Source organism: Caretta caretta, chromosome 2 (genome assembly GCF_965140235.1).
Source record: "Caretta caretta isolate rCarCar2 chromosome 2, rCarCar1.hap1, whole genome shotgun sequence".
Classification (NCBI taxonomy): domain Eukaryota; kingdom Metazoa; phylum Chordata; order Testudines; family Cheloniidae; genus Caretta; species Caretta caretta.
The window spans coordinates 189,630,851-189,644,643 of record NC_134207.1 but is presented as its reverse complement, the minus strand read 5'-3'; the positions used below and the strand labels follow the sequence as shown (position 1 = coordinate 189,644,643).

Here is a 13,793-nt window from a genome sequence, read left to right as displayed (position 1 = left end):
AAGAACAGGGAAATCTCAAGCAGGAGTAGAGAGTTTATTTTACCTCTGTTTTTGGCACCGCTGCAGATGCTGCTGGAATATTGTGTCCAGTTCTGGTGTCCATGAGTTAAGAAGGATGTTGATAAATTGTTGAGGGTTCAGGGAAGAGCCCTGAGAATAAATAAGGGATTACAAAGCATTCTTATAGTGATAGACTTAAGGAGCTCAATATATTTAGCTTAACAAAGACTCAATCACCGTTTATAAGTACCTACACTGGAAATAAATATTTGACATTGGGCACTTCGGTCTAGTAGAGAAAGGTATAACATGGTCCAATAGCTGGAAGTTGAAGCTAAATAAATGCAGACTGGAAATAAGGTGTACATTTTTAACAGTGGGGGATATTAACCATTGGCACAATTTACTAATGGTTGTGGTGGATTCTCCATCACTGGCAATTTTGAATCAAGCTTGGATGTTTTTCTAAAAGATCTGCTCTAGTTCCAACAGGAATTGTTTTGGGGGAGTTCTATGGCCTGTGTTATGCAGGAGATCAGATTAAATGGTAGCAATGGTCCCATCTGGCCTTGGAATCTAGGAATTGTGGGATGGGACCCTTACTGACTTGGGTTGGTTGGTGGTTTTTTGTTTTGGTTGTTTATTAACCTTTAATGTTTCAGGAAACCTGACCGCAAAACGTTTGCAAAACTACAAGCTACAGCAAATAATGAAACACGCTGAGGAATATTCCACAGTGTGCACTGTTCATGCTCGTAGTGAAACAGCCCTTAGGGACGTGGTCAAATCATTTCCTTCTCTGCAAAATGAGTGGGGGGAGAGACAAAATCTCTGTTTGTTTTTGCTCTTTTGTTTATTTTATATGTCACGCACACACTCTCTTTTCTTTCAAAGCGTAATTACTGCACTCAAGCCAATCGCACATGACTTAGTCTATGATTAATCATTCAGAAGCCTTGAAGGGGAGGAGTTCCCACTGAACCACTGAAGGAAAAGGAAAAAAAAAACAAACACCTGCTTTCCTCCTGGTGGTATTTGTCTAGCAAGAAAGTAGCTGTGCAGGACTTTTTGCAAGACTGTACTTGAGAGACAGAGAGGCCGATTGCAACCTGATTGCTTCACTGAAAAATAAATTGCTGGGTCCACAACATGATGAGGCCAACCCTGCCCCTGCCTCCCTTCCCCTCCCACCCCCTCAAGAAAGAGAGAGAGAATCACATTCAAAAGTTATGTTTATTTCCCAGGCTTATTAATGTTATATATTGACACCTTTCTAATAATATTCTATGATGATTATTTTTATTATACTAATGCCCCAACTGAGATCAGGGCCCCAGTGTGAAAAGCGCTGTGCAAACACATAGTGAGAGACTGTCCAGCTCATAGTCTACATAGAAAGAACAGACAAAGGAAGAATTATCCGCAAGTTACAGTTGGAGAGCTGAGACAAGTGAGATTAAGGCTCCCATTGGTCAGGGCTCTACCTGCACAGAGCTACTTGCAGGATGGGGGCTTAAGCAACTCAGGACTGTGGAAGTAAATTAGTGACTGGGGGAAACTGAACTCGGAGCACCTGAGTCTACTCCAGCACTTTAACCCTTCTCATACTATGCTATACCCATATAAATGTTTTCTTCATTGGGGAAAACTACTCCTTTTAGCGCTAAATTCTATCCTCAGATATGTTTAATATCCCATAAAAGTCAACATGAGCTGTGCATGTCTGAAGGTAGAATTAGCCTATGTACACACTACAGTTTATATCGGTATAAGTCATGTCGCTCACATGAGTGGGTGTGAATAAGTCACCCACCTGAGCAACGTAAGTTACACCGACCTAACCATCAGTGTATACAGTGCTATGTCAGCTCAGAGAACTTCTCCCATCAACATAGTGGCCGCCGCTTGCGGGGCCTGGAGTAATTAAGTTGACAGGAGAGCTATTTCCTATTCGCTTAGAGCGTCCACACTAGCAGCGCTTCAGCGGCACAGCTGTATCGGTGAAGCTGCACCGCTATAAACTCTGTAGTGTAGCGAAGAAATCCTTGTGGAGGTCTGGCTCCCAATTCAACAGGGCAGCAAATTCTGCCCTCAGGCACGTCCATTCTGCCCTAGCAAACTCCATGGGATAATGCTGCTGTAACTGAGAGCATAATAATCTGGCCCCAATAATTTAAAACCTGTCCTGTGGTATTTTTATTGGACTGTACAGTACGAAATGAGTTAAAGACTCTTTGAGTTAAAGACTGACAGGCCCAAAATTGGACATACCCTATAATATAACTTCAGTATTAATGTCCTCATGATCTTGACACATCCTCTCCAACACACTGTCACACAGACACGATCCCAAACGACCCCCAAACACAAAGAAGGTTGATGCAGATAATTGGATGTGTGGCAGGAATTACATAAAAGGCTGCAAATAATAAGCATTTTTGAAAGGCAGGGAGGGGCGGATAAGTGAGGTATTTATGATTATGAAAGAGTGAAAAGGGATTGGTCCTTTTTACAGAGTCCCATAATATAAGCACAAAGGATACTTGATTAAAATTGATTAAGGTACATTTAAATATAATAGAAAGAAATACACACATTGTATAATCAGCCTATGGTGTTAACTTCTCTGGGAGAAGGTGCTCACAGTCAAACACTGTAACTGAATTTAAAAGGGGACTGAATAATTTTATGACCAGGAAGATTATAGTTATAACTTGCTAAAATAGGATGAATCAACTCTCAAGCTTCTGGACATAATGAAGGAGTAAGGAAGGAGTTTCCTTCTGCATCCCTCCTCTCTGGACAACAATACACAATTGTTCAGGTGCATTGTTATCATCATTATTACTTTTCACATTTCTCTGGTGCATCAAGAGTCGGCCACTGGCTATGGCTCTACATCAGATGTGATCAACTAACGGTCTGATCTGGAAGGAAAATATTATATATTTCTGGTTTGAAGATGCATAAGCACAAGTACGTACTGTGCCACCCCAATTTTTTAGGAGATGCAACACTGAAATATATACCAATCCTGTGGTGTAAAATGAACATACCTGTGAAAAACAAAAGGTGATCAGTCTCAGCTGAGCCCTGCCAGTCTTGAGAGTATTTGGTTGTGCAGTTGTGACTGGATCCCAAGGGTACAACCTGGAACTGGGGTGCTGCTGTGCCCCCTTAACTCTCCAACCTGGGCTGTCTCTCACAATGCTTTGCTACTGACAAGCAGCAAACCCCTCCGGGCTCTGTTATCACTCAGTACAATGGCATGTGGAGCCCACCCCACACCCAGCTAAATTGCATGAATGTTCCCTGAGCCACACACTTGAATCAGACAGAGAAAGGCACCAGCAAATCTCTTAAGCCCCCAGACTTGCACCCCAGAGCTGTACCATCTTGCCCTCGTCAGAAGCCTGACCAGTGTAAGTTCATTACCCAGTCTACCCCTCCCTCCATGCGAAGAGGACACACACTAGCCTTTGTAACCTAAGCTGAGATTTCCCAAGTGCTTTAACCAAAATACACCATTTTAGATCAAATATAAAACAGGTGTATTAACTACAGAAAGCTAGATTTTAAGTGATTAGAAGTCGTAGGCACAAATGATCAGACATAGTTATCAAGAAAATAGAGGGTAAGCACTCAGTCTAAATCCTAGACCTTATTAGATTGAGCAATATTTGGATCAAGCAGTTTTTCTCACCCCACTGGATGTTGCAGGTAGGTTACAGTCCTTAATACGCAGGGTTTCCCTTTAAGCCTGGGACAGGTCTCCTCTGTTCAGACCTTTGTTTTCCCAGTGTTCTTGTGGCTTCCAGTGTAGGTGGGGGAAGAGAAAGGTGCCCTCATGATGCCACTATCCCTTATTTTATACTCTTAGTCCATGTCAATGGAAAGAAACTAGCCCAAGCGTGCCTGGTGGGCCTTGCTGAGTCACAGGGTTGAGAAATCACCATTGGTGGTGCTTCTCTTAGGCCCTGTCTACCCTGGCACGTTTCTGCACAGTGAAGCAGCTTTCTGCATTGTAACTCCCGAGGTGCACACACTGCCAAGCCACGTAGTGCACAGAAACTGCACAGCTGTAGTGCTGTAAAAAAACCACCCCGACGAGAGGCGTACGGCTTTCTGCATTGGGGCTACAGCACTGCAGTGCCAGTGTAGACACCATGGCAATTACAGTGCTGCGATTGGCCTCCCAAAGGTGTCCCACAATGCCTGTTCTTGCCTCTCTGGTCATCGGTTTGAACTCTACTACCCTGCCCTCAGCTGACCAACCGTCAGCCTCACCCTGTAAATTCCTTTGGAATTTGAAAGTCCCCTTCCTGTTTGCTCAGTGACACGTGCAGCCGTCTCAGCGCATCTTTCCAGGTGGCCATGCCTGTTCCACACACCACGTGATCCCCCGCTTGGAGTAATGCCGAGCTGCTGGACCTCATCGGCATTTGGGAAGAGAAGACTGTCCAGTCCCAGCTGTGCTCCAGCCATAGGAATTATGATACCTATGGACAGATTTCACAATGCATGATAGAAAGGGGCCATGACCGGGACACACTGCAGTGCAGGGTCAAAGCGAAGGAGCTGCGGAACACCTACCAAAAGGTGTGGTAGGCAAATGGCCATCCAGTGCTACACCCATGAGCTGCCAGTTCTACAAAGAGCTAGATGTGATACTTGGCGGCAACCCCACCTCCGCTGTGAAGGCCACTGTGGATACTTTGGTGGCTCGCCTCCCAGTCGAGAGTGAACCGAGCCAGGAGGAGGAAATCTTGAACAAGGATGTGGAGGGGGACCCAGGGGCAGAGGATGACTCAGAGGTCAGAGATGCATGCAGCCAGGAGCTCTTTTCTACCCCGGAGGAGGCTAGCCAGTCACAGCAGTTGGATCTTGGTGAAGTGAAAACAGGAGAGGAGGCCCCTGGTAAGTGGATCTGATTTTGGGAATCGCTGAAGCGAGTTGTTGGGGGCAGGAGAGTTGCAGAAAGCAGACTTGTCTCCCACCGCATGCCTAGTCCGAGCGGTGGGACAGGCTGTTGATTGACTCCCTCACTTCACGGGAATCTCCCTCAGAGATCTCCAGGAAACTCTCATGGAGATACTGGGCAATCCGCTGCCACAGGTTCTTTGGCAGAGCTGCTTTGTTTCTTGCCCCATTAATGGTAACTTTCCCACGCCACTCTGCTGTCACAGGGGACCACTGCTGCTCACAGGCAAGCCGCATAGGGGCCAGGGCAGAAGCCGCAGGCTTGGAGAAGACCCTCCCTTGATTCCCTGCTCACCCTCAACATCAAGGTATCTTCCATAATGAACACAGCCTGTGGAAAGTGTGGGGACAAGAATGATTATCGGGCCCCCACCTACAGAGCTGGCTCTCCCCAAGAGCCATGTGCCCAGTACGGGGCTGGAACACTGATTTCCCCTACCCCTGTGGTTACTCACAATTTTGGGGATCTTGTGGCTCACGGGTGCTTGCCTGGGGTCAGCCAGTTAGTGACAGGTGTGTGAGTACTGGCTGTGTTTTAAAGCACTGAATCAGTGTTGTCTGTGTTGCAAACAATACTGCTTCTGTGAAATGTTGCATTTAAACTTCACAGAGATGATGTTGGGAGTCTCCCAGTCTCTCTCTTTGTTATCAGCAGCTGAACGGCTGTGCAGAATTAGAAAGCGGCCAAGAAGAACTAAAGAGGACTTTCTGCGTGATGTTATGATGCACTCCACCACCAAGAAACAGGAATCGAAGGAGTGGTGGGACAGCGAGAAGAGGGACCAAAAGGAGAATGCAGCACGCCAGAATGAAGCCATGGAGCAGCTCTTAAAGTTTACGGAGTGCCAAGCAGACACGCTCCAGGCGATACTAGCTCTTCAAACCGAGCAGCTCTGCGCCCACCCTCCCCTGCAGCCGCTGTCGCAAAACCCTTTCCCATGCGCCCCCCAGACCCCGCCAACACACTCTTATCAACCTCCTGGCTCCAGTCTGTACCCGCGGCATTCCAGTCCTCCCTCATCACAGTCCAGCACTGCAGACTCCCAGTACCCACTGCGCTCAACACCCGTCCCTCTGCAGTTTAGCCCTGCTGAAGTACAGTACCTGCTGCACTCCAGAGGAGAAGGTTGGATATGATCCCTGGACATACACAACTCTTTAGCCATTCCGGGATCCCTCCTCCTCCTCGGACCTTCCCCCATTCCTCTCACTGATTATGGGCTTTTTTGTTTGACTCTCTCCTCCGATTGTTGTCTTTTAATAAAAGAATTGTGTTGATTTGAAAGCAATATTTATTCTGTTAATTGAAAGCAAAAAGAGCCCTGCAAAGCAACATACAATTATGTTAAACCCACATATTGCATCATGTGCACCAATCACCTCCTAGCTTCACAAGCACTGCACTCCCAAGCATATCAACAAATATGAGCGGCTTTCAGCTTCAAATTGTTGCCTCAAGGCATCCCTGATCCTTATGGCCCCGTGCTGGGCCCCTCTAATAGCCCTGGTCTCTGGCTGCTTGAACTCAGCCTCCAGGTGCTGAGCCTCTGCGGTCCAGCCCTTAGTGAAGCTTTCACCCTTCCCTTCACAAATATTATGGAGCGTACAGCACGTGTCTATAAGCATAGGAATAGTGTCATCGGCCAGGTCCAGCTTCCCATAGAGGTAATGCCAGCACATTCAACAGACATTCCGCACTTGCTCAGCCTGTTGTTGAACCGCTCCTTGCTGCTGTCAAGTTGCCCCGTGTATGGATTCATAAGCCATGGCATTAAGGGGTAGGCGGGGTCTCCCAAGATCACAATGGGCATTTTGACTTCCCCTGCAGTGATCTTCTGGTCCAGGAAGAAAGTTCCTGCTTGCAGCTTCCTGACAAGCCAGTGTTCTGAAAGATGCGTGCGTCATGCACCTTTCCAGACCAGCCTGTGTTAATGTCCATGAAACGCCCACGGTGATCCACAAGCAGCTGAAGAACCATAGAGAAATACCCCTTGCGATTAATATACTCGGTGGCTAGGTGGTCTGGTGCCAGAATTGGAATGTGCGTTCATCTATCACCCCTCTGCAGCTAGGGAAGCCCATTTGTGCAAAGCCATCCACAATGTCATGCACGTTGCCAAGAGTCACGGTCTTTTGGAGCAGGATGTGATTAATGGCCCTGCACACTCGTCAACACGAGTCCAATGGTCGACTTTCCCACTCCAAACTGATTAGTGACTGGTCGATAGCAGTCTGGAGTAACCAGCTTCCACAGTGCAATCGCCACGTGCTTCTCCAACGGCAGGGCAGCTCTCCTTCTCATGTCCTTGCGCCAAAGGGCTGGGGTGAGCTCATCACACAGTCCCATGAATGTGGCTTTCCTCATCCAAAAGTTCTGCAGCCACTGCTCATCATCCCCGACGTGCATGACGACGTGATCCCACCACTCAGTGCTTGTTTCCCGAGCCCAAAAGCGGCATTCCACGGTGGTCACCACCTCCATGAATGCCACAAGCAATCTCATGTCGTAGCTAGCACGCTGGCGAGATCAACGTCGCACTCCTCTTGCCTTTGTAGTTTAAGGAATAACTCCACTGCCCCTCGTGACGTGTTGGTCAGAGCGAGCAGCAGACTGAGGCAGCCCAGAGAGGCAGGGCGCGCAGTACACAAACCGTTGAAAGATGGCGCCAAATATGGACAGAAGCCCAGGGATTGCTGGGATGTGAAGCAATGCATCATGGGTCATTGGGACAAGACCCAGGATGTCCTGTGACCCCCTCCGCCTTCCCACAAGTCGTAGCAGCAGAAGAGGAAGAGATGCTCTGTGGGTAGCTCCGAATACTGCTCCAAATGCCACAGGTGTGAACACGCTATTGTGCAGGCAGCTGACAGTGTGAACACACAACAGCGGTTTCCCTTCAGCGCTCTCTGAGCGACATAACTGCTGGCGCTGTAACTCTGCCAGTGTAGACATACTCTTACAGAATTGTGAATCTCTTGTTTAAAACTCCCCTGCTGATTAATGGTCATTTAATGCCCGCCTGAGTGTGGCTCACCTCCTTTGTTGTCCCTAGAGAACTAGCAATGGACGACTCCCGAATTTACAACTTATTTCAACAACAACATACAGCAAAATCTCATAACTTTAGATACATTAATGATATACATATTTTGACAGAACAATGGGTTTCAGCAGACCATGACCTTTCCTATGATATCTTGCATGGCATGCTTTGTATGAAATATCACAACCATCTATGAATGATGCATATGGGGGTTACAGCGTGCTACTTTGAGGTATGGTGTGTCACAGCAGTGCTTCAGATGAAAAATGCCGGATTTCTGCAATGCAATTTGTGAGATCTCTGTAGAACTTCATAGACATTTTGCCAAGGATTTTGTTGAAATCCTATTTCAGATTTATGAGCTGTGGCCAGATGCTGGGGAGTGTGCAAATATTCATTCCCTTTATTAATCACCAAGCAGATTTTTAAAACTGGAGAATGACCAAAAAGCATCAAGAAAAGGAGTACTTGTGGCAGCTTAGAGAAAAAATCTCCTCCCTTTTTTAACCATTCAATTACAAAAACATTGCTTACCCAATTGTGACTATTTTCCCAGATCTAAGCAAATGTTACTGTAAGTTTCAGCCTGATATGATTTAAAACAGCAGTTAACACTCCTTGGAAAAGATATTGTCTTTAAAATGTAAATTCCAAAGACCCTTAGCAAGAGTGGCACTGGCGGATGCCAGTATAATGATAGCCTTATGTTTGTGTATGGGTTCTAAACGATTCAGAGTTGTAAAAGTCAGTTTGAACATAAACCGATAATAAGGAAGAGGTTTTGTTATTTCCTGAGACAGGTACTGTACAAAGGTGGGGATATGGGGCTGAATTCATCCTTAATGTTACTCCACTGAAATCAATCGCATTATATCCAAGGTTTATTTGGTTCCCTGAGTTTGTTGCCAGCAGATCTTCAGCAAATATGTACCATAAATTATTAGAAATCAGCACTTTGTGAACTGCTGTGTTTAAAAATTGACACATAAAACTGGGATTTTCATATACAGTATGGAAAAATATTCCAATATATCCAATTATATAAATCTTATTCTCCCTCTAGGGGTTTATCATTGTTCTCACTAACGTTGGATTGAGCAGGCCAAGGTTTACTTTTCCTCAGATCTTCCTTCCATTTCATCCAAGCCCCCAGAGTTCAGACGGAGCAGGGTCTAGCCTTTGGACCCTGCAAACCTCAGGACTCCTGGCCCTGCCTGATGTGGTAGAAGTGGAAACTTGAAGGAGGATCTCACCTAGGGTTGGTTGTTTTAGGTTAGGCTAAACAAGCTTGGTTTGTTTAGCCTAACCAAAAGAAGGTTGAGTGGAGATATGATTGCTCTCTATAAATATATCAGAGGGATAAATACCAGAGAGGGAGAAGAATTATTTAAGCTCAGTACCAATGTGGACACAAGAACAAATGGATATAAACTGGCCATCAGGAAGTTTAGACTTGAAATTAGATGAAGGTTTCTAACCATCAGAGGAGTGAAGTTTTGGAATAGCCTTCCAAGGGGAGCAGTGGGGGCAAAAGACCTATCTGGATTCAAGATTAAACTCGATAAGTTTATGGAGGAGATGGTATGATGGGATAACATGATTTTGGTAATTAATTGATCTTTAACTATTCATGGTAAATAGGCCCAATGGCCTGTGATGGGATGTTAGATTGGTTGGGATCTGAGTTACTAAAGAGAATTCTTTCCTGGGTATATGACTTGTGAATCTTGCCCACATGCTCAGGGTTCAGCTGATTTCCATATTTGGGGTCGGGAAGGAATTTTCCTCCAGGGCAGATTGGAAGAGGCCCTGGGGGTCTTTCACCTTCCTCTGTAGCATGGGGCACGGGTCACTTGCTGGAGGATTCTCTGCTCCTTGAAGTCTTTAAACCATGATTTGAAGACTTCAATAGTTCAGACATAGGTGATAGGTTTACTGCAGGAGTGGGTGGGTGAGATTCTGTGGCCTGCGTTGTGCAGGAGGTCAGACTAGATGATCTTAATGGTCCCTTCTGACCTTAATATCTATGAATCTATGAATCCCTGATGTAGAAAAAAAAAGGAACATCTGGGATGATCCTGAAGCCATAAAACTGGACAGCGCGCACCGTGTAGTGAGCACTCGTCCTGGGAAATCTGTCAAGCTACCTCAAAAAAGGGATGATCCTGGAAAAACGTGGACAGGTGGCGACCCTAATCGCATCTTTCTTGAAAACAAATCATACTAGTAAAAAGTTTACAACTCTTTTCTTGGCAAAAACAGCACTACAACTATAAACCAGTATTGACACATCACTAAAGTTCAAAGGAACAAAGAGCTGGGCTCCACTTCTGAAGCAGGTGGCTTGGGAAAAACTAAAAATACAAACATACACACCCAGCACACACAGACTCTGTCAGTTTAGTGTGTCTCCCAAAGAACCCTGGGCCTTGGTCAAACCCTCTTGAGTCCTAGAGCCAGCGCTCTGCATGGTGGTGTGATCATGATGGTGTGTACATTAGTTGGTGAGGAGAGGTAAACATTTGCTTTGAAGGCCTATCCAAAAATGTTAAGATTGGGCCATGTGTGTCAGATAAAAGGTTCTGGTCTGGCCCCATCTCTAATCCTCATCAATTCTGCTAAGGGCTAGACTGTGATTTGAACAAACTCACCCAGCCAAGGGAGTAAAACTGCCATTATAGTCCAGCTTGTCTTCCCTGCATCTTATATGGGCATGAATAGGCCTGTACATTCACCTTACTCCCTCAGGAAGCGTGGGGATGGGCTGAACCTTGGTTCCACCCTCCTCCCCCACTCAGTGGCCAGTGCACAGAGTCAGGGTAAGGTACTAGAGTACATGCTGCTACTGGCCAATGGTAAATCACGATCCTCCCACCCATCCCCCCAGGGTCCAGGAAGGAGCAGGAATGGAATTTGATCTCTGGTTTACAATGACTTGTGGGGCTTTGTTGTGTGGTGCGATTTATGCACCACCCCTCACTCTGGGTTGTGCCTAAAGTCAGGACTCTAGCCTGAAGTTATTTCGCGTTTAAAATGTGGCTCCTCCAAGCTCAGCTCTTGTTTTTTTCATCCTGTGATGAAATCGTAGCCAGAGTACTTTGTGATATCGAAACCATTTTCATGGAAGCAAACTGTGATATGACTTCAGTGCAAGACCAAGGAGGAGTAGCCAGGCAGTGAGGATCATAGAAATGTAGGGTTAGAACTTAGGGACCCCAAGAGGTCATCTAGCTCATGCCCCCACCCTGAGGCAGGATGAAAGCCTTTATTCAAACATAGGTGCTCCCAATACTAAGGGCAACTCAGACAAATGCAAGGATATTTATTTCCCTAAAAAGAACAGGAGGACTTGTGGCACCTTAGAGACTAACACATTTATTAGAGCATAAGCTTTCGTGGGCTACAGCTCACTTCATCGGCTTTGTGTGAGTGCACAAGTCCTCCTATTAAACACTTTTTACAGAAGTGTCTGGGACAAATTTAGGTGCTTAAATTTAGGCACCTGAGTTAGGCTGACCAGATACCAAGTGTGAAAAATCGGGATGGGAGTGGGGGGGTAATAGGCACCTATATAAGAAAAAGTCCTGAATATCAGGACTGTCCCTATAAAATCGGGACATCTGGTCACCATAACCTGAGTTGACTCTTATCCATGGACTTAGATCTTTCACTTTAGGCAGCTAAGGGCCTGATCTTGCAAACACTGAAGTACATGAGTGAGTGTACTCTTTTGCATAATGTCATTGCGTCAGCTATCAGGCTGTGTTTCAATTCAACAGGACTGCTTGTGTGAGTAAATCTAGGTAGATTTTAAAAGGCTGCTGGTTATCTTTTTAACTAGAGAAGGGGTATTGCTGTTATAATGTTCTTGTGAGTGCAACACTTAGCTTCCTAGAAGACAATGTGTATTAACATATGCAGCTGGAAGCTGAGTTACTCTATGATTTGACCACATTGGGCCACTCAGAGTTTCCACAGGGCAGAGGTGGAGGCTATGGTTTCTCTGAGGTGATTAGCAGAGCAGACTCAAGCATCTGGCCCAGAGAGCACTGTTTGTTTTGTTTCCTTTCTTTACCTTAACTTGTGAAAGATCTAAAACCAATTTGAAAGGCTCCTTTCTAGCAGGACAGTGCTTGTCCCTGTGGGAAGAAAAGACCAAACAGCACTTGCAGCATGAACAGAGAATCATTTGGTTTGGAACTTTTCACTTCTGCTATGTAATTTAATTCACTGCCTGGATAGGATCACCATTGACTTTGTTTTGCCTAAGCCTTCCCCCCACAAGGGGGAGGGTCCCAGAGCCTAGGCTCCAGCCCAAGCCTGAACATCTACACTGCAGTTTGCAGCCCCAGCCCAAGTCAACTGGCCTAGGCCAGCCACAGGTGTTTAATTGATGTGTAGACATATCCAGAGTTATGTGTCTAGTCTAGCATGGAATATCTCCAGTCATGGTAATGCCACAGCCTCTTTCATAATGTGTGGGATCTCAGGAAAACTGGGAGCAAAAGAAAATTCTAAGGGGCCATTTTGGAGTGGACAGTTCTCTCTTGGGACTGGTGTTCTGCTTAAGGTGTTCTCACTGAAGAGATTTATCAAATTCTTGAATGGTCCAGCTACTTCTGCTCTACCCACCTAGTCTATTTAGGGGGAAGGTTTTTAAGCCTATTAACACAATGAAATTAGTGAAACCCTTGGTTCAGAAACTGTTGCAAGACTCTGTTCCCTTCTCTGAGGCCCTCCTAGCCCCTTTCCGAGCTTTGAGGATTTTTCATCTCTATTCCCCTCACCTTTTGTTGTGGCGAGCATCTTGGCCAAGCAAGCCAGGAGGTTGCTCGACCTGGATCATATTAACACTACTCTTGAACTGGCCAGAAAGTTCGCTGCTGTACAGCGTTCACTCCCCTCAGGCAAGCCCTATCGGGCTGAGAACTGAACCCAGAATTCCTCTGGGATAGTGAATTCCACTAACCCACAGGGCAGGTCTGGGAGAGTGTATTTAAACACAATAGAAACTGTTGCAGGGAATATTGTTTGCAGAATTTCACAGTAGCTATCGCTACACAGCTTTGCAAAGTCCATTCTCTACAGATTGCAGCACTGCTTTCATTCAACTCCAGAATGGGACTTTCTAATTGTGCTAGGTTATTTGGGGATGAGGACAGATGCAGGGAATAAGCTAAAATCATCACACATTTTTCACCATGTGATCCAACAGTCCCTTGATGAAAAGCTACCATAGTGATGAATATAGAATGAGCAGCAGAATAGAAGAGAATAGCTAACAGGTAAATACTGCTTGCCTTATCACATGCCTCGTCCCATTGACTTCAAGTGCATTTGGGAATTAATTTGGCACAGATCTTAAGACGGCATGTGCTCAAAACAAACAGCAGCAGCAAGATCAGTGTCTTTTGGGGAGCGAAAGTTTTACTTTTTGGATTTAAGATGGAGAGCCAAATAGATGATGAGGAAATAAGAAGATAAGTGAGCATTAAACAAACTAGTTACATCTTGTAAATTTATGTATGTTCTTGCAACCTACTAGAAAGCAGTTTGTGGTGAAAAGGTAAATACAAAAAAAAAATTAAAAAGGAAAAGTAAATACAACAGGTAGGTAAGAATATAGGGCTAAATCTTGCTTGTCTGACTTAAGTGAATAGTCCTTGTGACTTAAATGCAGCCCAGAGTGTAAAACTATGGAACAAATAGTGCTCAGAAATGAAACTATACGTCCCTCATTTAGTTTCTTCCCCTTTCCTCACCAAAGGA

At 45.5% G+C, this 13,793-nt stretch overlaps 1 long non-coding RNA gene across 1 annotated transcript; it reads right to left on the bottom strand.

The window, feature by feature from the left end:
• Positions 1 to 1,214: 1,214 nt before the first annotated feature.
• Positions 1,215 to 5,504, bottom strand: LOC142071154 (uncharacterized). The gene is made up of 2 exons (XR_012667178.1): positions 5,436 to 5,504; positions 1,215 to 5,311 (listed from the first exon to the last, which is right to left on the bottom strand). It is a non-coding gene; the product is annotated as an uncharacterized LOC142071154 (long non-coding RNA).
• Between the last annotated feature and the right edge of the window lie 8,289 nt (positions 5,505 to 13,793).